The following is a 904-nucleotide window of genomic DNA, read 5'->3' on the forward strand; positions in this document are numbered from 1 at the left end:
GATATATACAAGAAGCTTTTATCAATTTGGAGTAGAAACACAAGGCTATGTTGTATTATGAGTTTGTGTTTACTACATTGGTTAGGTACACTCTCCTTTTGAATAGGGAGTTGCAACATCTGTTAGTGTTTCTATGGATCAAAATTTTTTTGGGTTTGTGGAGCGAGATAGACTGATAGAGATAGTACCAGTATTGAGGTATGATGTAGGTTCTAGATATTATGTCAGTAGGACGTAGACTAGAGAGGATATAAGTAAGGACAGAGTAGTGTTAGTGATAAGAAAAGAAGATACAGTGATTTCAGGAGATCTAGATCGACAACATCTTCTATGTATCAAAATTTTTTTGAGTTAGTGGAACGAGCTAGACTGATAGAGATAGTACCAATATTGAGGTATGATGTAGGTTCTAGATATTATGTCAGTAGGACGTAGACTAGAGAGGATATAAGTAAGGACAGAGTAGTGTTAGTGATAAGAAAAGAAGATACAGTGATTTCAGGAGATCTAGATCGACAACATCTACCTACAACTATGATGAATATGTTCAATATGGATGAAGATATGCAGGTCAGTGCTACCTTCTTCTAATCTAATATTTTCAATGTGGATAATAAAGACACAAGGGAGCGGATTATCCATAGATAAAAAGAACTAATTTAAGTGCAAGACACTCAAGGCAGACTAAATGATAGAGGACTACAAGATTTAGAGTTTTTAGTGGAAGATCAATAAATAGGGCTGATGATAGAGTTATTAGTGGTAGTTAAATGGATTTTATTGCACAAGTATCAGCAATATCAATAGCACTGATAACACACCTATGCTAGTGATAATACGAGTTTACAACAATCAGTATGAGTTGGACCAGCAACAATCTAAGTTTGATTGGTATGAAATTAAT

The sequence above is a fragment of the Dendrobium catenatum genome, unplaced genomic scaffold, assembly GCF_001605985.2.
Source record: "Dendrobium catenatum unplaced genomic scaffold, ASM160598v2 fragScaff_scaffold_1564, whole genome shotgun sequence".
Classification (NCBI taxonomy): Eukaryota; Viridiplantae; Streptophyta; class Magnoliopsida; order Asparagales; family Orchidaceae; genus Dendrobium; species Dendrobium catenatum.